The 22,398-nt window shown below is 43.9% G+C and overlaps 2 long non-coding RNA genes across 5 annotated transcripts in view; both read left to right on the top strand.

Annotated features, from left to right (window-relative positions):
• The window catches only part of LOC147374697 (uncharacterized), a 502,498-nt gene that overhangs the window by 335,036 nt on the left and 145,064 nt on the right, over positions 1–22,398 (top strand). For 2 of the 4 annotated variants that reach the window (XR_015163027.1, XR_015163029.1), the window contains exon 4: positions 7,647–8,261. The exons of 1 other annotated variant lie outside the window; for it this stretch is intronic. This is a non-coding gene — a long non-coding RNA (uncharacterized LOC147374697). Of the gene's footprint in view, positions 1–5,973; positions 6,217–7,646; positions 8,262–22,398 lie in introns of those variants that run through there. One more of the 4 variants, XR_015163026.1, reaches the window with a different exon arrangement.
• LOC147374699 (uncharacterized) lies at positions 12,276–17,064 on the top strand. Its single transcript, XR_015163031.1, has 3 exons — positions 12,276–12,370; positions 13,671–13,780; positions 16,583–17,064. It is a non-coding gene; the product is annotated as an uncharacterized LOC147374699 (long non-coding RNA).

Below are 22,398 nucleotides of genomic sequence, written 5' to 3' on the forward strand. Positions count from 1 at the left end.
ATGAATAAAGAAGTACTGATATGTATACACAATGGAATATTACTCAGCTGTAAAAAGGAACATATCTGAGTCAGTTCTAATGAGGTGAATGAACCTAGAACCTATTGTAAGAGTGAAGTAAGTCAGAAAGAGAAAGATTAATATTATATTCTAATGCATATATATGGAATCTAGAAAAATGATTCTGAAGAATTTATTTACAGGACAGCAATGGAGAAAGAGACATAGAGAATAGACATAGATATGGGGAGAGGGGAGGAGAGGGTCGATGTATGGAAAGAACAACATGGAAACTTACGTTACCATATGTAAAATAGATAGCCAACAGGAATTTGCTGTATGGCTCAGGAAACTCAAACAGGGGCTCTGTATCAACCTAGAGGGGTGGGATGGGGAGGGAGATGGGAGGGAAGTTCAAAAGGTAGGGGATATATGTATACTTGTGGTTGATTCATGTTGAGATTTGACAGAAAAGAACAAAATTCTGTAAAGCAATTATCCTTCAATTAAAAAAAATTAAAAAAAAAAAAAGAGGCAAGATCAAATTGCTAAGCAACTCAGTGTTAGTCCTGAGCAAAACTGAATTTGGGAAAATCCACCTTTGGCCTCTATTCAAATCCCACTTCCTGCTTGTTCTTTGTTCTCTACAGAAAGGTTATTGTTCTCTGTTATGGTCAAAATTAAAAAAAGTAAATCTTCCCAGGAACGTTGTATTTGAGTAGAGTCTAGAAAGTGAAAAAAACCTTCCTGCTCCAAAGATGGAAACCGAGGGAAGAAACTACATTGAACAAGTGAAAAAAACCTTCCTGCTCCAAAGATGGAAACTGAGGGAAGAAAGTACATTGAACAAAGTCTGGTTTACTAACAACTACCATACTCCACTTTCATGTTTCCATTTTTCTTCATGAATAAAATTTAAAGGCAGTGATCAGTGAAAGAGACAGTGTTAGACACTCAGTGGTGTCCAACTCTTTGCAACCTCATGCACTGTAGCCCACCAGGCCCCCTGTCCATGGGATTCCCCAGACAAGAATACTGGAGTAGGTTGCCATTTCCCCTTCTAGGGGATCTTCCTGATGCAGGGATTGAACCATGGCTTCCTGCATTGTAGGCAGATTCTTTACAGTCTGAGCCACCAGGGAAGCCCCCAAAATAGTGATTGGAAATATACAAAATGTGAAACTCTTCCCTTCCCTCCGTTTAAAAACCTCCCAGTTGCCAACTCCCTTTTTCATGGAAACCATCACGATAAAAAGAATGGGTCCCATCTCCAGGCCTTTCCAGCTCCTCCGAGGCTTTCATGCCTCATCCCTCCTCACAAAGTCTTCTGATTCTCTTTAACTTGCTGCTTCTCCAAGAAGAAGCTCTGCCCAGTGGTAACTTAAGATATATCTGACCAGTATAAATGTTGTTAACTTCATTAATCGACTTCTAACTGCCTTTTCTTTTTATGAAGGAAGGATCAAAGCTCTGAACAACAAACTACAAATAACCCCCCAATAGTAGCAGGATGGTATTTCAAAAGGCATGAAAGGAAGCTCACCAACAGTGATACTTTTTCCTAATGGTTCTAAGAGGATAATTAAGTTGTTTATCACCTTTGATGCTTATAACCCTAACACAGGTGTTCCCTGGAAACCAATTAAAAATACTTACAGCTGATAAAGAGTGTCTCTCAGCTCAACAGAGTTACTAATAATTTCAATCCCATTTGGAAAAGAATCTTGTCAGGTCTTTGGATACCAAAAGGCAACACTCACGCTCATTTACACTTCAGGGCCTGTGGTGATAAGCACACACAGGGTATTTACTCTGCCTCTCTTGATCTTAGTAGCAGTGTCCTCCAGAAAGCTTCCCTTGGCCATTGAATGTTAAGTTTAATTTCCGAGTATGAATTGTGCTCAGTAGTTTGGGATTTCCTTTGAAAGGCAATGGACCAGGATCTTTCTGATGATAGCTTTACCTAACTGTCAGGAAGCAGTGGTGTCTTGAATCTGTGGCCCTAACTTTGTAACTTTCAGTGGACATCAAGTTGAAAATTTTTTATTTCTTCAGGGACTCATAGAAGCCAGAAAGGATTCTTTGTGAAAATCTCAGGTAGTAACAGTTGGCTTGGGCTTCCCCAGTGGCTCAGACAGTAAAGAATCCACCTGCAATTCAGGAGACTCAGGTTCGATCCCTAGGTTGGGAAGACCCCCTGGAGGAGGGCATGGCAATCCACTCCAGTGTTCTTGCCTGGAGAATCCCCATGGACAGATGAGCTTGGTGGGCTACAGTCCTTGGGGTTGCAAAGAGTCAAACACGACTGAGCAACTTACCCACGTACAACAGTTGGCTTATATGGCTGACTCAATAGAAGGTGGACTCCCACTTGGTAAGTCTGGGCAGGACCCACTTGTTTCCTTACATTCTGAGCAGTTGGTTCACCGCCCCCCTGCCCCACTCTGGTCCAATTCACTTGCACTGACTATTTTTCCAGAAATTATTTCAATCTAGTTGAAAAGCTCCTTGACAAAGTTCCTGCTTCCAGTGTCTGAAGGCTCACTAGTTCTCTTGTGGGAACGTTTGCTGGTTGATTGGTGGGTCGGTTCAACTCCTTTCATCTGCCTCAGCCTCATTCTGATCCCTCCTCCATGTCTTTGCTGCTGCTGCTGCTAAGTTGCTTCAGTCGTGTCCAACTCTGTGTGACCCCAATAGACAGCAGCCCACCAGGCTCCCCCGTCCCTGGGATTCTCCAGGCAAGAACACTGGAGTGGGTTGCCATTTCCTTCTCCAGTGCATGAAAGTGAAAAGTGAAAGTGAAGTCGCTCAGTCGTGTCCGACTCTTATCGACCTCATGGACTGCAGCCTACCAGGCTCCTCCTCCCGTGGGATTTTCCAGGCAAGAGTACTGGAGTGGGGTGCTATTGCCTTCTCCACTTCCATGTCTTTAGAGCTATGTTAATTCTCAAGTCACTTTATATCCCATTAGTTATTCACTCTTCAGTTGGGTCAAGAGGTATGATTTTAGAGTTAGGCATTTATCTTCTAGCCCTGCTGTTAAAGAGCTGTGTGGCTCTAGTCATTCCATGCTCCTCTCTGGAACTTTATTTCCTGTCCTTATTTAGAAGGAAAGGATTAGATCTTTCAGCCCTAAATTTAATGCCAGCTGGGAAGCCCTAGGTAAGCAGGAGATACATTAAATTAGTCTTAAATAATTGAGCCTGAGACAACTTTGAGACATTCAGTGGACATGCCAAATAGGCATATAAGTCTGGACCTAAGAGGGCAGTTTCAGGCTGGATGTACAGATTTTAGTCAGAGCCGACTCTTTGTGACCCCATTGACTATACAGTCCATGGAATTCTCCTGGCCTGGATACTGGAGTGGGTAGTCTTTTCCTTCTCCAGGGGATCTTCCCAACACAGGGATCAAACCCAGGTATCCCACCCTGCAGGCAGATTCTTCACCAGCTGAGCCACAAGAGAAAGCCGAGAATACTGGAGTGTGTAGCCTATTCCTTCTCCAGAGGATCTTCCCGACTCAGGAATCAAACCTGGGTATCCTGCATTGCAGGCGAATTCTTTACCAGCTAAGCTATCAGGGAAGCCCAGATTTGGGAGTCATTAGCAAATAAATGGTGGTTGAAGACACAGTTTACCTGGAGGAGAGAACATAAACCGGAAAGAGAAGAGGGCCTAGGACTAAAGTCAAACTTTAATAGCCAGGTTGAGAAGGAAAAACTGGCAATGGAAGTGATTATGGAGGCGGAAGGAAACCCAGAGGATGCAGTACCAGTGAAATAAGGGGCTTATTTCATGAAGCAGGGAGTGATCAACAGCATCAACTTTTGCGGAGAGATTAGCTGGGGGTAAAAAATAGCCATGTGATTTAACAACGTGAAATTAACCCATGACCTTCGAGCTGCTTTGATGGAAAAGTAAGAGTGGAGCCAAGCTGGAGTGGGAAGAAGCGGAACTAGGATGAACTCACAGGGACAATGAGTGTTAAGATCTATTACAAAATCGGTCTCTGAAGTGGATGGGGGAGATGGAGGAGTAGATCTAGGAGGACTATGGGGTTGTGTGACATTGTTTTAAAAAGAGAGAGACTCAAGCATATATTTGTTCAACACATATCTATCACCTGTACTCAGACATTACCTTGTACTCAGCCCGATTTAGGCAACAGGGACGTAGCAAAGACTTAAGGAACCTTGTTCCAGTGGAATTCACTTCCTAGTGAGAAGGGACAGAGACAATCGCTAAACATATAAAGCATAACATGCCCACTGATGGTAGTGTGTGAAGACAAAAAAAAGTGAAGGAAGGTGATAGAAACTATCCATAGGGGGAATATTGTTTTATACAATGAATGGTCAAGAAAGACCTCTCTGGTGTATGGCTGCTAGATATCACACACACACACACACACACACACACACACACACGAAGATGAAGGATGCCCAGTCAAATTTGAACTGCAGATAAGCAACAAATACTTTCCAGTACAAGTATATCCACTGCAATACTGGGGACATACTTATACTAAAAGATTATTTGTTGTTCATGCTAAGTTGCTTCAGTTGCGTCTGACTCTTAGTGACTCCATGGACTGTAGCCCACCAGGCTCCTTTGTCCATGGGATTCTCCAGGCAAGAATACTGGGGTGGGTTGCCATTTCCTCCTCCAGGGGATTTTTCTGACCCAGGGATTGAACCCACGTCTCTTACATCTCCTGTATTGGCAGGCAGGTTCTTTACCATTAGCCCATTTGTTCACCCTGTATTTAACCCAGCAAGCCCACTCTGGTCAGATGGCATTTTCAATGTTTAATGTCAGTGGAAACTCTCCGGTTAAAAGAGGCCAGTTGAATACAAAGGAGAGAAGGGAAGTTGTGCTGGAGGGTGATCTGAAGCCCCTGAGGATCATGAAGGGATGGGATCCGAAAGCCAGGTATAGGGGTGGACCCCAGACAGTGGAAGGAAGAGAGAATGTGTGTGGATGGGCATGGTCTGTAAGCAAGGAAGGAGAAGAGGAAGGCTTCCTGGGTGATTCCTTTGATGTTTCTCTGGGAGTGGGATGGAAAGACAGGGGCTGAGACGGGGAGTGTGTGGCAGAGAGCCAGGTTGGAGATTGAATAGAATGGAGATACGAGAAGAAGAAGATCTTGAGTTGGCCTGCCAGGCTGAGAGCTCTTTAGGACTGAGGTTGATTATTCATGGTCTCCATTACACTTCCAGAGCACCCTGAAGGTGGGAGCAGAGACTCTCAGTCTACTCGCTGACCCCCTGCTCTACCCAACCCCAGGATCCTGTAGGGACTACTTGCTAAATACTCACACCCAGCATCCTCACCCTGGGGCTTCTCCAGAGAATTGGACCCATTAAACATTTAAGCTATTTTCCTTTAGCTGGAAAGATCGCTGTCCCTGTAGAAGCTACTTTAATAGCCCTACTTAGGAAAGGAGATAAAGTTGAAGATACTATCAAAAGAGACATTTATGGAGCATCTAATTTTGACACACAAACTCCATCTTCACAGCCTGAAGTAAACTGGAGATCTGGCAATTAACCTGCTAATTTGAACAGTATTGACAGTCAGTCACCATAGATAACACAGTAAACTTGACTTTTGGGGGTTTTGGCTTTTGTCTCAATCGTGTTTCGCTTTCTGCCTCTTATATGCTCCTTCCATGTGGCATCTTCCCATGTTTTATTTGCACACAGCGCATTTAAGAGAGGCAAGTCATTTTGAACAAGTCAAAACATATTTTATTCACTATTATCACTTTTCATGTCATAATCATATTGTTGCCTTCTTAACAAGCATAATAATTGCTTTGCATTATTTCATTTATATGCAGAACATTTTTACAGCATGTAGTTTCATGTTTCACAAACACAAGGCTGAATAGAGAATGTCTTCCAGAATGAGAGTAACTAAGCTGAAGGTAACTTTCTCTGTTTTCTCTGCTGTGGCGATTTCTCAGCAGGCCATTGCACGGGGCTCCTATCGGAGCAAATCAAGAGCTCAGTGGGCAGCAGCATTTAGTGACATGTCCCTTCTGTCTATGAACACTTGAGTGCATGTGAGATCAGCATCCAGCAGGAGACATGGAAACGTTCACCAATCCTGAAAAGACAGATTTGAGGTTGGATGACGGGAGCCTCTGAGAAGGCAATGGCACCCCACTCCAGTACTCTTGCCTGGAAAATCCCATGAATGGAGGAGCCAGGTAGGTTGCAGTCCATGGTCACTAAGAGTAGGACACGACTGAGCGACCTTACTTTCACTTTTCACTTTCATGCATTGGAGAAGGAAATGGCAACCCACTCCAGTGTTCTTGCCTAGAGAATCCCAGGGACGGGGAGCCTGGTGGGCTGCCATCTATGGGGTCTCACAGAGTCGGACACGACTGAAGCGACTTACCAGCAGCAGCAGACGGGAGCCTGGGGCTTCCCCTGTGGCTCAGCGGTCAAGAATCTGTTTGCAATGCAGGAGACCCAGGTTTGATCCCTGGGTCAGAAAGATCCCCTGAAGGAGGGCATGGCAACCCACTTCCAGTATTTTTGCCTGGAGAATCCCATGGACAGAGGAACCTGGTAGGCTACAGTCCATGGGGTCACAAAGAGTCAGACATGACTGAAGTGACTGAGCATGCACACCCACAGGCAAGGGGGGAGTTCTGTGCAAAGAGGCCCCTCTTCCCTTCCCCCAGGGTGAGACCAGCCTGAGAACCTTCAGAGACACTTCAGAAGCACTTTTTTTTTACATGTATGTATATATATATATATATATATACACACACACACTTTTTATTTTGTATTGGGGCAAAAGAAGGTGAGGTGTTAGTCACTTTGGTCATGTCTGACTCCTTGCGACCCCATGGAGATTCCTCTGTCCATGGAATTTTCCAAGCAATAATACTGGAGTGGGTTGCCATTTTCTCCAGGGGATCTTCCTAACCCAGGGATTGAACCTGTGTCTTCTGTATTGCAGGCAGATTCCTCACTAGGTGAGCTACCAGGGAGGCCCCTGGATTAGAGAATAGCAGATACATAAACCATGTGTCGATAGTCTCACAGTGAAGCAGAAGGGACTCAGCCATACATGTACCTCATATACATGTACCCGTTCTTCCCCAAACCTCCTCCCATCCAGGCTGCCACATGACATTGAGCAGAGTTCCATGTGCCATACTACCTTCTCTGGATGAATGTAAATAGAAGAGGCAATCTGTAAACAACCTTTAATCAGTGACTTAGAACTAAAAAAAAAGAGATGGAGTGGGGGGAGATATCAGGAGCTATCAGATATTTAAATAACATTTGATAGTTAAATATGTGATATTTGGCCTTCTTGGCTTCCCTGGGTCTCGTCCTCTGTGGACCTTTCCTCAGATTTTTACATGTGGAACTGCGTTCCCACCTGTTATCTGTAACCGCCTCATTCACACGCAGCTTGAGGCAGCATTTGTGAAGTGGGTGAAGGAGCAGAGGAGAATTCTCTCCAGGCCACATGTTAGGAAATGTTGTCTCTTACGTGTGAGAAAGACTGGTTCCCTGCCAGCTTTCTGGGTGTTTCTGTACAAAATCACTGTGGCCGATCAAAAGCCCGTGAGGAATCGCTGCCCGGTTGTGACTGGGATCTTTGTTTCTTTCACAGAGTCAGAGAGTTCAGACGAGAAAGAGACCAGCGTACGTTGACCTTGCCCAGTGGTCCCGAGATGTCCCACTGGCCTACACTGGTGGGTCACAATCACTTGTGAACAAAGTGTCAGAGTTTTGCATCAGAAGGATTAAAGATTATTTCCAGGTTAATGTCACGTTCCGTCAATTGCATTCTGATGTGTTTTCTTGCCTGGTGTCAAAGCAAAGGTGCCATTCCCGTAGTCTGCGTGTCTCTGTGACCGTGAGCTGTGCTTGTGAACAGTATCTCCCATGAAGACATGGAGGAATAAAGGTTGAGAAGTTAGTCACCCTGAGCTGATGGCTGTCTCACACCCACTGGCCTGCTGGTCAGGGTCAAGGCTCAGCTGCAGTGTTAGCAACACCCCTTCCAAGTACTTGGGGGTGTGGCCTCAGAGATCTAAGGGGCAGCCTGTGGTTTTGAACTTTTACCGGAGTGGCAAGTAGCAAAGGCTACTTGCCCTTGAACCTCTGTCTTTCAGCCCTTGGACAAGAAAAATGATTGCATTGGTTTTGAGGGGGATTACAAACCATATATGCCAACTCTGTCTTTTGGAGAAGGTCCCATTAAATGTCACTGCTTACCCTCAGACATGAAAGTGTGTTAGTCGATCAGTCATGTCCGATTCTTTGCAATCCCATGGACTGTAGCCCACCAAGCTCCTCTCTCCATGGGGATTCTCCAGGCAAGAATTCTGGAGTGGGGTGCCACTCCCTTCTCCAGGGGGTCCTCCTGACCCAGGGATCAAACCTGGGTCTCCCACATTGCAGGCAGGTTTCTTTATCGTCTGAGCCACCAGGGGAGTGCCTAAGACATGGAAGGAAGGCAGATTCTGTTTTGTACCATCTCTTGTGTTGAACAAACAAAATGAAGTGGAGAATGGTCCAGTTAATCAACATTAATTAACACATATAAGGAACTTGGAAATTTAAAGCCAAGACTCACATGTTCCTCTTAAAAGCAGGCTTGCTTTTAAGAATATTACTGCTCCATTTTATTTTCAATTTGTGGATAGCATATCAGAGATAGAATATTCAGCTTCTGCCTTCTTAGTAAAAATTCCAATTCTGTCCTTTGACAAAAAAAGACCTGCTGTTACTCCACTGCTAGTTCAGGGACAATTTAAGGCAAACATAACAGACACATATACAAAACAAAGAAACAAAAGCTCATCTTTATGCTCTGTATCAGAGCACATCAATACACCTTTTTTTCACACACTTGACTGTTTAGTTTTTAACCTTCAATGCTGATTTACTTATAAGAATAAGGTATGGGATTTAAATAATCTGCTTTAGAATATAAATTATCAGCTGAATAAGTAGAGGTTACTCATTGGATAAAAACGAATTTTCCCCTTTGAGAGAACCCATTATATGTTGCCTTGTACATTCAGCTATCAACAGTTTCTTCTAAATCCATGCAATAAATCAGCTTTCAAATGATGGTGGTGACTGCCTTGCAAGAGGCATAATACTTCTTTCTCTGTATATCTACTGAGTGTTAAATACATTGAGAGCTTAGAAGGTAAAACCAACAGAGTTAGGTCATTTATATTTGGTCAATAATGAAAAGAATCCACTATATTTAAACCAAACCTTACAAAACACTTCTCATGTAGTATTTCCCTTGGATTTTACAAAAGACTATAGAAAAAGGAATCGCTAAACAAATTATGTAACATCCAGGCAATGGAGCATTTTGCAACCCTTAAAGCAGGATCAGTATGAAGTGGGATGGTGCCACACTATTGAGTAAAGGAATAAATTACAAAACAACATGTACAGCATGATTCCATTTTCATTAAAAATGGTCATGTGTGACTTTTACATACATTTAAGTAAATATATATTATGTCTTGGCATGGGCCTAGAAACTATGCCTCGCGCTCTGGGATGACAGTGAAGGGGAGGAGAAGGAAACACTGCCCCTCCCTCTTCAGAAAGCACAGGGCTTCCTTCATGGCTCAAATAGGAGGTAATCCACCTGCCAGTGTCGGAGACCGGGTTCAATCCCTGGGTCAGGAAGATCCCCTGGAAAAGGGCATGGAAACCCACTCCAGGATTCTAGAGAATCCGTGGACAGAGGGACCTGGCAGGCTGCAGTCCATAGGGTCCCAAAGAGTTGGATAGGACTGAGCAACTATCACTTTCAGAAAGCACAAAGTATGAGCGATTTGACTGTTTTCTGTCTTTCTGCATTTTCACATGCAAAACTTTCCAAAAATATTGTCTTCAGTTTGAGGATGAAAAAGCAAGGCTCAGATTTTAAATGATTCTTACAGTCAGGCCACGTACTCTTCGAGCCCAGGCCTCCCAATCTGATTCTGCAGCAGCGGCTCTGGCTACCATATGCCCAGAACAGAGCGTCTGAACTGTTGACTAGGTTGGGAAAGATCTACCATTCAGTGTTCCTTCATAAGACTTCTTGGTCTCTAGCAACCAAGTGTTAGCCTAGTTAGCATATAAAAATATAAAATATAAGCTGCTAACTGCCTGTATTTTCTTTCTGGGAAGAAGGCAGCCTACTTGAGTGTGTCCGGATGGAAACCCGGAAATTTGTGTTCCGACCCGAGTCACACGTGTGGGGTGAACCCCCGAACACTGTATCTCAGTTTCCTCACCTGTGAAAATATTGTGCTGACCTACTTTCCCGGGATCACTGGGTGGGCCACTTCATGATTTAAAACTGCTTTGAAAATACAAAGCTCCATTGAAATTGTTTGTCAAGGGTTCCTCCTGGCTTCACCTTCCTTCCTTCTCATGCCCTTCTCTGGCATGTAAGCCCTCCAGACTTGGTGTTTTTCTAATCAAAAAGCATACAAAATTAAGCAGTAATTTTCAAATCAGAAATATGTCCTCCAATATTTGGTTCAAATGAGAATGGAGTCATTCTTTCCCTTAAACCTGAATAAAAAATGTGTGTGTGTGTGTGTATACATGTTTAACACAATTAAGCAGAAGCTCATTGGATCTGGAGGCAGCTTGCAGTGCTCGCATCATGAGGGCACATCTCTGGCTTCATGTGGCATTGTGAGGCTTAACATCACCTGGACAGTAGGGTTTAGTGGCACAGACTGAGGAGGGGAGGCAGAAAGTGTTTTCACTTCTTCTCTCTCGCCTCACTCACTTTTTAAAAATTTATTTATTTTTAACTTGAGGATAATTGCTTTACAGTATTGTGTTGGCTTCCACCATACATCAATATGAATCAGCCATCGGTATACATCTGTCCCCTCCCTCTTGAACCTCCCTCCCATCTCCTATCCCATCCCACCCCTCTAGGTTGTCACAGAGCCCCGGGTTTGAGCTCCCTACATCATACAGCAAATTCCCACTGGCTATCTATTTTACACATGGAGGTTTATTTGTCTCCATGCTACTTCCTTAATTCCTCCCACCCTCTCCTTCCCCACTGTGTCTGCAAGTCCATTCTCTAGGTCTGTGCCTCCACTGACAGATGAACGGATAAAGAAGTTGTGGTACATATATGCAATGAAATATTACTCATTCACTTTTGCTGCCTGTCCCATGACTGCCCTCACCCCAGTCTATGGGGAGGTGGTGACAAAGGATCAATAAAGCACCATGGAAATAAAAAGAAGAAAAAGAGAGCAGGGAAGGGAAACCAAGAGTTTACAGGAGCTGCTTTCAACAACTCAAATATTGGTGAATGAAAGTCTCCACCAAGAACAGAGCGCCTTCTCCTTCCACCTCCCACCCTGCCGGGGCTGCGGGCCGGCGAGAGGAGATGTGGGTGGTCACAGCGTAGGTCTGCCCCATGGAAAATGTTCACCTGGTGCAGCACAGACCTGGGGAATGCCAACCCTCTGAGTTACAGCTGGAATCCCTTCAATCACTCTCTCTTGTTTTATATTTGAATATTTCTGACATTTTCTCAGTATTAATCCTGAGTTTGGGGTTGGTAAAAATGCCTTTCTCCGAATACATCATTCTTTCCTTGGGCCATAAACATCCTGTCACTGTCCCAATACCTACACCTGTGTGCAGCAGGGAACTCAGAAGCGTGAATGAACACGGTTCTCCATGCTGTCCAGCGTGTGTCGGCGGTTCTGCGATTCTGGGATTCTGTCTCCAGACTCCTGCCAGCTGACTCTGGCGATGGGCATGCTTTTGGTTTAGAGGGTTTCTTTGGTTCATGATCATCCCTAATGCATTCATGAAGACCTCACAAAACCCATTTTAAGAAAAAGAGAACTGATTCGTTTTCCTCTCCAACATGCTCTCAGACTCAGGTTGTGTTTTCTTAGATTCTTGAGGGAGAAAGGAATCTCTGTGCATTTCTTGCCCAGTCACCCAATGGGTTTCCAAAATGCCTCCCCAACTTCTCCACGAGGTGAGCTCCCAGTCTCTGGTTGAAGCTCTTTCCTTCTTGGAACAGCTCTGATGGAAAAGCCTCTGCCACAAGGAGTGGGGGCCACGGTGGCTTGGGCACAGGTCCACCCTGGAGTTCTGCTCCTGGGACCATGGAGAATAAACCTAGTCTCTCTTGAAAATGACTTTCACATGCCTCCTCCATCTCATAAGTTGTCCTCAAGTCTTTTGTCCTCCTGACTGAACAGTCTTGCTCCCTTCCTTCCACTAAACAGCTGCCTGGCTGCTGCAGGTGTCATGGCCTGTGGGACAGAGAAGAAGCCCTCTGAGTCCTAGAACCCCATCAGGCCTGTGGATGGAAGAAATGTGAGCATCCATGCCTTCTCTCCTTTGCACCCAAGAGCCCACACCCAGTACTTCTGCTGAGGGCAGGCACTCAGGCCATGTGCCCATCTTCCTTCCCTCCATCCGAATATGCCCTAAGGGGCAGGGTGCCCACTTCACACCTTCTCCCTCTCTGAGGCCTGAGCAAGGGTGAGGGTGGGCATCAGGAACTGACGGACACAGTCCCTTCATGATGTCATCCTCAGAAGGAATCAACTCAATCTTTGGGTCACCCCACTCAGGTTTAAAATTCCAGGGAGCACTGAGGAAACCAGAAGGGAAAGAGACACGTGTACCCCAATGTTCATCGCAGCACTGTTTATAATAGCCAGGACATGGAACAACCTAGATGTCCATCAGCAGATGAATGGATAAGAAAGCTGTGGTACATATACACAATGGAGTATTACTCAGCCATTAAAAAGAATACATTTGAATCAGTTCTAATGAGGTGGATGAAACTGGAGCCTATTATACAGAGTGAAGTAAGCCAGAAGGGAAAACACCAATACAGTATACTAACGCATATATATGGAATTTAGAAAGATGGTAACGATAACCCTGTATATGAGACAGCAAAAGAGACACTGATGTATAGAACAGGCTTATGGACTCTGTGGGAGAGGGAGAGGGTGGGAAGATTTGGGAGAATGGCATTGAAAAAAAAAAAAAAAGAATGACAAAATGATTTTATTTCATTGGAAACTGAAAATAGGTCAATTAACATTTTTACTTATTTGTAAAAAAGCAATTTCTGATTTATTGATAGTTTTTCTCATAGTTTCCTTTTAATACAGCCTTTTTGGGAAAAGACAGGGAACTTAACTACCCATAATTGGTTCTGGCAATACATACATAGTCACTGGGACACATTATAATTGAGATTTTTCCCAAGGCAAAAAAAAAAAAACATAAAATTCCAGGGAGGCAAAGTTTGATTGTCCAGCAGTAGGCAGGCCTCCTTGGTTGACACAAGGACTCTGCTGGACTTGGGGGACATCATGCTAGTTTTCCTAGAGCAGGGAGAGTGAATTCCCAGTGGACCTAACAGCTGTCTATTAGTACAGGCGACATCATTCCTGTTTTATTTTTTCCAGCTTCAAGTGCACTTTATTTCACATTGAATAAAATGTAAAATAATGGACCTCAAGCAATCATTTTACTGATTAAATAGTCAACTTACACAATTAAATGGACTGAAATTATGACTAATTATAAGCATAATGATGAGAACACAGATTCAGGAAGCCCAGACTAATGTGACATAATCTTTGTTTTACAGATTAGGAAACTGCAACTCAGAGAAGCTGTGCAGATCTCCCCAGGTTACACAGGAAATAAGCGGCAGGGCCAGGGTTTCAACCTAGACCCTTCGGACTCTATCAAGTCCAGGTGCCTCCCATTCCTCCTTGCTGCCTGTTTGCCTGACCTGCGTATGGATACTGATATTTGGAGTTGAGCTATGCCTGGTAGGAGAAGAAGGGGGTGACAGTGGGTGAGGTGGTTGGACGGCATCACCGACTCAATGGACATGAGTTGGAGCAAACTCTGGGAGAGAGTGGAGGACAGGGAGCCTGGCATGCTGCAGTCCATGGGGTCGCAAAATCAGACATGACTGAGCAACTGAACACCAATGCCTGGTAGGCGGAAAGTCTGCTGTCAGTCCTATATCTGGGTCATCCTCCTTAGTTCCCATCCCAGTTCTTTGCAGACAGCTCCAGAAACATCTTTCTGTCCCTTAGCAGGAGACTATTTTGCTATGAGGAAGTAGCCATGTTCTGCTTGCCCTAATAGGAGCAAGAGAACAGCCAACTACAGCCCTTCCCTCCAGTTTCTCCCATGTTTTGCCCTTAGGACCAACACACAATGCTCCTTTCTCTACATGCTGACCTTCTAAATATTTGAAAAGAGCTATCTGTCCCACCCAGATCTTCTTTTCACAAAGCTAAATATTCCCGTTTCTTTAATGATTCCTCATACTGCCATCCCATATGACCACATGGGGATAATTTCCATATGTCGGCTAATTCTCCAGAACTTACATCAGATGAGAATCTGGCTCTGTATGAAAAGAAACTATTTCCTCTTGCTTTCTCTTTCTGATTCATTAGATTTCACATAAACCTTTCTGATGACTACCTGCTGTTTTCCAATTCAGCTGCAACCCAGTATGACTCACTAGGCAAAATTCCTTTTCTTCAGTCTTCGTTCATCATTTCCCACCAACCCAGAGCCTGGAAAGTCTCCCCTCAGAAGTGCTAGCCCATGGGCAATGTATGTCCACTAAAAACGCCGGGCTTGATTCGGTGCCCTGTTTCAGTTTATACATAGTCATATGACTTTTTAAAATCAAGGTTTTTGTTCAATGTAAATAATTTTAAGTTTGAACAGCTGTAATCACATCCTCCAAAGAAAATACCCTGGAAATTGGCTGAGGGTGTTGCATGCCAGAGTCTCCCCCTCAAATCTCTTTAATTGTTCTTTCCATTTTTCAGAAAAGAAACGAGAGATTTGAAAATTGTTTGAGGTTTTGAGCATTTACAGGGCATTTCCTCACAAAGACATTAGTTTCTGAAACAGTGTCTGATTATATAAATAGTCATGGGACCTCCAAGTTTGAGCTGGAAGACAGGGAGAAGAGGGAGACTTGCAAATGGAGGGAAAGCAGTTGAGGATTGTTCTGGTCTGAATCTTACAGGTAGGCAGCTTGGAAGACTGGTGCTGGCATGTTGTGGAATTAAATGAATACATGAAGAGTTGGACTGAATGACTCCATATACTAGGCTCAGCCTGTGATCAGCCCAATCAAATATTCCTATCCTCTTACTCTTCAAATCATGATTCAAAATTCACCATTTCCAATCTGCATGTCATAGAAAATGAGCTGAACTCAAACAGCAGCACTTATTGTCAGTTCTGCAATCAATGAACTATGTATCTTTTTTTTTCAAATATCTTTAAAAAAATTATTTATTTGTTTGGCTGTGTGAGGTCTTAGTTGCAACATATAAGATCTGCATTCTCCATGCAAACTTAGTTGTGGCATGTGGGATCTACTTCCCTGAGCAGGGATTGAACCAGAGCACAGTCTTAGCCACTGGACCACCAGGGAGGTTCCTGAACTATGTATCTTTGAACAACTTACTACATAATTTTGAAGACCTTTTCCATAGAATCGTTGGTCGGTAACCATCTCTCTAGAGAGATGATATTTAAAGATGAATCTGTGCTGAGTGGAAGGAGCCGTTTCTATTGCTCTATGGTGTTATTTCACCTGGAACAAAGACTGAGTTTCTGTGCTTCATTGACCTCAGTAAATGTGGGCTGCAGAATGAATTGCTAAACCAAGCCGGTAGCTTCTGTGGTCACTGGTCATCAGGTTTACGGAATGCAGAACCGAACCCTAGAACTAGAAGACTCATTAGAAATCATCTGGTGCAAACCTTTGCCTGTTGCAAAAATTGCCTCCACAACAGCTCTGAGCAGAGGCATTTAAGGTGGCAGCTGCTTCAGTACATAAGGGTAGGGTGCCCTACCACCTTCCAATGCAGATCATTCCATCCTGAGATGATTCTAAACATTATACCCTTTCTGTATTGAACTGAAACCCAGCACCTCTTGGTGAGGCTTATGCCCTCTAGAGCCACAGAGAATAATACCTGCACTGTCCCTGAACTTTCCAATTTCTTTCAACCGTTCTTTATATTACTTAATTCCCAGACCCCTGACTTCCTTGGCCACCTTTTCAGTGTGCATAATTTGAATCTGGTCCTTCTGCTGTGTAAGCATCCCAGATATGTAGAAGTCTAGAGTAGAAGCTCTATGAGGGCCAAGGCTGTGTTTGTTTCTCTAGCAACTAGTAATGCCTGAAATGTTGTTGATACTCAAAGAATATTTTCTGAATGAACGACTCCGACCCTTTCTTTAGTTGCCTTGTATAGCACTCCAAAGAATGTCGCAAGTCCGCTTTCCTCCTAAGAGGATGGGAAATTATACCCTTTGTGTTTAATTTGAATAAAGAGACCCTCTCTTTCTCACAGGCAGAACCAGGTTAGACTTGCTGAAAGGCTGATAACATATGCTTTAAAATGTTAAACTATGTAGAAACATTACTAGAGAATAAGTTAGACGTTGGCAACTTTGGCTCGACATGTGTTGTACTGATGTTTTTCAATACCTTTGTGATTCATATAGTTTTCTAGGCTCTTTTGATTAACAAGAGAAAAACTTACAAATCAGCAAGAAGAGGAACTGTGGAGTCTTGCCTTACTCAGAATAAGTAATCACCTGAACTCTGCAGAAGGTCACCCCTGGCACTTGGCGGCACAGCAGAGCAGACAGTTCACTGCTTCCTTTGTTGTGCACCCCTTAACTGATTTCGGGGATGAGTGGGAGTAAATCACAGCTGTTGAATTCATTAATGTTCACTCGAAAAGCAAAGAGCACAGAAGTCCTGTGATTTCCTCTCAACATTCCCAGGCCCCATGGACAGACTCTGGCTCGTCCTTGACCAACAGAAGACCCAGGTCTTCTCTCCACCGTGGCCGAAGGCGGTCTGTGGCTTCCCTCTCTGGGAAAGTGCTGTGATCAGCAGGCATCTCCATCTGAGGAAGAGGAAACAGTCTACTAATGGGATTTCGTGTCCTTCCATAAAACCACTTCCAGTTTTAGCGAAACTGAGTTAATGTGAACATATTTTTCTGTGGTACTGTCTCTCAGTGAGCTTTCTGTGTGTGTGCGTGTGTGTGTGCGCGCGCGTGCGCTTGTGCGTGTGTGTGTGTGTGTGTGCGCGCTCGTGCGTGTGTGTGCGTGTGTGCGTGTGTGCGTGTCTGTATAGGCATGTGTGCTTTGTTTTGTTTTAATACTCTCACAAACAGCCAGAGACTGCAGAGGGCATGGCCAATCAGTCCTCTAGTTCCTGGCAAAGAATCACAAACTGCTGGAAATCAGCTTTAAAAGCTTTTTTGGCCCCTCACATTATGATTTAGCTAAACCTAACAAGGATCTGAGTCGGGGAAAGGAAGCAGTATGTTTTCCAAGGAAACTAGCCTGAAACTATATAGAGACATGGTATCTACAAATTCTGGAAAAAGAAAGAAAAAGAGAGTACTCAATATCTTCTTCTCTTCCTAAAGTTTGAAATAACCCTTAAAGCCAATATAATTACAGCATTTATTTCTAATCAACATCTTTTTTGTCAGCTTTTTTCCACCTCAACCTCATATAACCTCTGCCGCTAAAAACCACCTCGTTTAAACTAAAAAAATAAAAGGTGTTTCCACAGTGGTTCATTGGTAAAGAATCCGCCTGCTAATACAGGTGACCCAGGTTTGATCCCTGGTCCGGGAAGATTCCACATACCATGGGGAGACTGAGGCTGTGTGCAAAAAAAAAAGACTCATGATCATATATGATTCTAGTTTTTTAGCAAAGACCTACAGTTTATTATAGAAAAAAATAAATGACTAACAACAAAATCTGTTCTTTACTTGGTGATCCTGGGCTGAGTTTTTCTCAGATGACTTCGGTTTGTTTTCACTGGGAAGCAATACCTATTGAGGAACAGGGTTCTGTCTGAAAAGAGATGATAACAAGTCACAGAAAAGATTAAATGTCCACCAACAAGGTTTTCATTTTTCCCAAACTTCCTAGACCAAAACCTCTCTAGACCTGTCTGTAACTCCCGCAGAAAGATGTCACTGCGGGCTCTCCTTGGCTGTCCTCCTTCGAGTTCCTGCTTTTCCTAAGGCTCTTGGTTGGAATTGTCCCCTGCTAAGTTCCAGCAGCCTGACTCGCCCTAGGGACTGGAGTGGAAGGGCCTTCCACACTGTGAAGTTCAAGGCTTCTGTAAAAGAAGGTCAGACAGCGTAACCACAACTGGGGTTAAATAAAGACCCAGGGGAAAAGGCAAAATAATTCTGGGGCCAACTCCCAGGTTTTACTGAGGACTTGTTGACTTCAGTTTTCTTTTCTGCTTTTATTCAGATAAAAGGTTCAGTGTAAGGTGTTTATATGTGACTTCTTGACCTCCTAAGTGATTGCTTATAAGTATGCCATGGGAAGACTTTAATCCCAAGCTATCTCTCTAGCATCACATCTTACAATTTTTGGTGTGGAGAGCTGAAGATGCCATTGTAATGTTATTTACTTGTTTATGGTTCTGTCTCTCCTGCTCAGCTGGAAACTTTATCAAAGGCAAGAACTCTGTCCTTTGTGTCTTTTTTTTTTTTATCCCCAAAGCCTTGTTTAATGCCTGGCACATAGCCAATAAGTATTTGCTGAATTAATCCATGAAGGTAAATTGAAAGGATGCCATCGACTTTAATTGTTATTACTGGCAAGACTTTCTGTGGGCAAATAAATGCCTCCACTACAGCTCTGGTAACCACTGTGTCTTTTGGGGCCCAGTGTTAAGCCCTTTTTCCATTTTTCCTCCCAAGCATGGAGCCTGAGAAGGCTCAGCTTGATTTCCAGAGTTGGATCACGCTGAGTGCAGACCCCGGTTCCATAATCCGTTTCTTTCTGAGGCTGTTGGCATCTTTAGAGTCAGGAAGTAACATCTGCTTCAGTGAGCTGATTACCAATGAGGAAAAAAAAGAGGTAAGGGGCAGCATTAGGTGGGGTCTGGCTCTGCTTCAAAGCCGGCATATGGCTTGTATCTTAATGAGAGAGTTTACATATTCAGGAAAGATACATCTGAAGGGCACATTAACTGGTTCAAGACCAATGCAGTGTTGTTGACTAGCTTGCTCTGAGTCAATGGCACACTGTCTGGTAAAAGCTGCCTTCTCAGTCCTCATTGATTCACTGTGGCTGGAGCCCTGTTTGCCTCAAGCCAGGATAACGACAGTGATTCCTCCTGTGATCCACCCTCCTGGGGGTCTCCGCACCAAATCCTGTTCCATACACTAGAATGTTAATATCCCTGAAATACCATCTTCATTTGCTTAAAAAGTTGTTTTCTGGCATTTAAGTATATCCATGAAGCTCTGGTCTTAATCCATATTTTCATTCTACCTTCTGACAGACTTCCCAAACCAACGCTCCATCCCACCAGCCTGGTCCACTCACTCAGGCATGGTCTCCTGATTCTTTCCTGCCCTGCTTGTTGGTCCTGTTAGTCTGCAAGTCCTGTTTCCACTGCTTCCTGTCTCCAAGCCCTGCCCACCTATCCAGGTTCTCTTTAAGCTTTATCTGTTCCACAAAGCCTTCTGTCATCATTCAAATCCTCAGCAGCACGTCCTCTGAACACTTATGGAACTACTGGATACTGGGAAGGGACTAATGCGTACTGTAGTTTTAAAAACTTATCTATTTAGTTTTGGTTTCCCTAGGTCTTTGCTGCTCCATGAGGGCTTTCTCTAGCTGCGGCGAGTGGTGGCTGCTCTGTGTTGCAGCGCATGGGCTTCTCAGTGTAGTGGCTTCTCTTGTTGCGGAGTGTGGGCTCTAAGGTGCACGAGCTCAGGACTTGTGGTGTGTGGCTCTAGGGTACGTGGGCCTTAGCAGTTGCAGCACACAGGCTCAGCAGGTGCAGCTTGTGGGCCCTGGAGTGTGTGGGCTTCAGTACTTATGGCACATGGGCTTAGTTGCTTCATGGTATGTGGAATCTTCCCAGACCAGGGATTTAACCCATGTCCCCTGCATTGGCAAGTGGGTCCTTATCCACTGTGCCACCAGGGAAGTCCTAATGTGTACTATATTTAAAGTATCCTTGGATTCAACTATATTCAGCGGGATAGAGCATAGTTTCTTTGAAATCTGAGTGTTGGCTCAGTCCCATGTGGAGAACTCCTGTGGTACAGAAACCAGAGACTCAGTCTAATGAGATAAAACCAGTATTTCAGGATGAGATGCTCTATCCACTTCGTCCCCTTCGTCTCTTCCAATCATTGTCACGTTTAATCTCAGAGTTATGTCCTGAGGATGAGTAGTAGCAGTCAGAGAAAGGTTTTAGTCTTAGGAGGACTCCACTCTGAAGAACTGGAAGATCTAGGTGAAAAGAATCTGCTATTTGAATGGTGATAGCTTGCAGTGGGATGAGCTCGAGTGGTAGCTTGAGCGGTTTGGATATAGGGAATGGTGGCAGAATGAAGCTGAGTTCCCCAAGGAAAAATGGGTAGAAACGGATGAAGGAGAGGATCCCAAGGGAAAGGGTGTGTCCAGGCATCCATGCCACACAGCACAGCGGAAGGTGGCTTATGAGAACAGCAACACAGGCAACAAGAGCCCATCCTATCCTTTGGACTCTATGGATTTCCGGGAACTTTGAGTAAGACTGGATTATTTCTGGTGGTGAACTGATCATGTACCCATTTTCAGGAGATGTAGAAGATAAGGGTTGGGATACTCAGCCCTTAGGTGAAGATACTTCTAGCCCTTAGGGACTAGATCTGAGGGCTCTACCTCAGAGATTCTCCTATGGAAAACAGGAGGAAGAGGCGGTGGTGATGGTGGTGGTGGGATGAATATAATATTGATAGAAAATTAGCTGGTTGGTTCATGGTGCCATAACAGAAGGGAAAGCCATTTATCTAATGGCAGTTACATACATTTTGGTGGAAATGCCTAGAAGAAAATAACTTCTAAAGTGCTAAACTTAGCATCTAAGCCTTGCCACTTATTCCACAAGTACTCTTGGTGCTCATAAGATAAGATCTTGTTTTTAGAATACATGTTTTTCAAGCTTTTTTGATGGCTACCTGTACTAAAAAATATCCTACACAGGCTATGTTTCACAGAGGGGGAACCAAACGTTACTAAGAATAAAGACAATGCATTTTGGTATTTTCTAATCTGGTAAAGTCTTTGGACTGTGAAGACAGCTGAGCACTGAAGAATTGATGCTTTTGAACTGTGGTGTTGGAGAAGACTCTTGAGAGTCCCTTGCACTGCAAGGAGATCCAACCAGTCCATCCTAAAGGAGATCAGTCCTGGGTGTTCATTGGAAGGACTGATGCTGAAGCTGAAACTCCAATACTTTGGCCACCTCATGCGAAGAGTTGACTCACTGGAAAAGACCCTGATGCTGGGAGGGATTGGGGGCAGGAGGAGAAGGGGACAACAGAGGATGAGATAGCTGGATGGCATCACTGACTCGATGGACATGAGTCTGAGTGAACTCCGGGAGTTGGTGATGGACAGGGAGGCCTGGCGTGCTGCGACTCATGGGGTCGCAGAGTCAGACACGACTGAGCAACTGAACTGAACTGAAAGTCTTTTTAAAAGGAAAAATAAATGCTGATCAAGACTTACTAAATTACCTTCATGACCCACTAATGAGAAAACTATGTCAGAGCAATTAAGCATGGCTGACACAAGACCGTAAGACAAAAGTGGGGAGAGACCCAGCAAACCTAGTTCCAAGTATGTTCGAATGGATCGTCAGGGGTGGTATTGGGAGAAAATTTAAAAGGCTTCTTATGCCCCTTAAAATACATCCTCTGTTGTTTAACCCTTTAGGTACAGGCAAAACTCCTTAAGAAATCCCACAAGGTTGGAAGGAGTGCTTAGAGACACGGGGGATAACCTTGAATCTGAGAGTCTACACCTCATTCCACAGCAGTTCTTGGAGGGAGAAAAGATGTTCATAGCAAACCAAATTTGACTCTCTGAAGGCAGGACTGCATCTTCTATTCCTTTCTGTACCCAACATGGGGCTTTTCATGAGAAAAGTACACAAGAAAACACTGGCTCACATGTTTGGAGACTAATCAGTTCTAAAACAGTGACTTTCAACTTTTGAAGTGTATCTTTCCTTTTAATAAACACTCTCAAATCTCTGATTGTATACCCCAGACTCTGATCCTAGACTTTCTCTTACTTATCACTCCATTGTTGCTTACTTAAAGATTAATAGAAGATGAAAGGAACATTTGTGAAAAACTATTAAGCTTCAAGCACATAGTATATGATGTCATTTAAATTGTGTAGCAATTTTATGAGATAGATACTGTTTCCCCCATTTTGGATGGACAAACTGGAGCCCCATGGGATTAGAAGATTTGATCAAG

Source organism: Bos grunniens, chromosome 4, assembly GCF_055505025.1.
Source record: "Bos grunniens cultivar Pamir isolate PY7600 chromosome 4, Bosgru_T2T1.0, whole genome shotgun sequence".
Classification (NCBI taxonomy): domain Eukaryota; kingdom Metazoa; phylum Chordata; class Mammalia; order Artiodactyla; family Bovidae; genus Bos; species Bos grunniens.